This window comes from Elephantulus edwardii, unplaced genomic scaffold (assembly GCF_000299155.1).
Source record: "Elephantulus edwardii isolate Elephantulus edwardi_28Jun2011 unplaced genomic scaffold, EleEdw1.0 scaffold00120, whole genome shotgun sequence".
In the NCBI taxonomy this organism is placed as follows: domain Eukaryota; kingdom Metazoa; phylum Chordata; class Mammalia; order Macroscelidea; family Macroscelididae; genus Elephantulus; species Elephantulus edwardii.
This window is the reverse complement of record NW_006399870.1, coordinates 6,098,327-6,099,599: the sequence shown is the minus strand read 5'-3', so window position 1 is coordinate 6,099,599 and position 1,273 is coordinate 6,098,327.

Sequence of the window (1,273 nt, the reverse complement as noted above, 5' to 3'; positions counted from 1 at the left end):
AATAAAACGGTTGAAGTCAGGTTACTCTTTTTTTAGCCTTCATTTTGCTAATTTAATCTTTTTCCTTCTTCTTTATAGTGTATTAAAACATCCATAAACTGAGAGTCTTGGCAGGAATCAGCAAGCAAGCCAATGTGCCATTCCATACAATGGCTACTTCATTGTCTCTGTGGCTGAGGCAGCAGCACAGCCAGGCTACATGAGATGTATCCAAGAAGGCCTGTTCTCAGGTCTGCGTCAGGATGAATCATGCCCTTCACATCATGTGGCAACTCAGAGATTTCTGGAACTTCTGAAGCTGGCAAAGAGGAACAAGGTAATCACAGAAAGATAACTCAAGACATTCTCTAGAATAGATAAGAGCTAGAAAGCTATTTCTTGTCAGCTCCAAAAAGATCTTTGGGGAGAAATTTTCAGCTAAATATTCCAATCTAGTTGTTGTTATGTCCTACTGAGTATAGCTCATAAAGATTCTATAAACAGCAGATCTGAACCCTGTCCTATCCTATAATATCTTCATTATCTCTCACACACTTAAAACCACAGATGCAGTCACATTGTCAACCCATCTTATTGAGGAGCTTCCTTTTCTTCAGTGTCCTCAATGTCCCTTTCTAAGAAATAGCCAAGCTAGAGTCACAAAGAATTCTCTTCCAAAGGACATGGTGGAAGAATTGCACAAGCTAATCTGCAGAAGGGGAGAAGATAAACCAGCTACCTACATGGTAGACTTGCGTGTTCCCTATTGCTTTGCATTTACACTAAAGCAAAAACTGACAGCTCTAGTAAATGTTTAGCACTCAGCAGTCACCAAATGTCTCATGGTGCTTAGGTTAAATTCTAAACGACAGTGACAGCGTTCCCTAGTGATTTGTTAAAAAGCTCTTCTACATGAAGTTCTGCTCCCTTGAGAGATAGTTTCATTCTACAGAGTTTGCTGTTCTGTGATAGTCCATCTAGTTGAAGGATGCAGGGTTCTACCTTGCTCACTTTTTACCCCTAAAGAGTTGGTATAATATTGATGTCTTTTAGTTGTAATGTTGATTAAAAGTACTAAATTTCCCACAGGCTATCAAAAAAAATAAAAAAGGCATATTTTGGAAAAGGTACAGCTGGAGTGCTCCTTGGAAGCAAGGATGCCGAAGCTTCATCTCTTATACTTTGATCATTTTGGTTGTTGTTGTTGTTGTTATGTGTCGTCAAGTCGTTTCCGACTCATAGCGATCCTATGCACAACAGCCCTAAACCCTGCCCTATCCTGCGCCAAACGCAC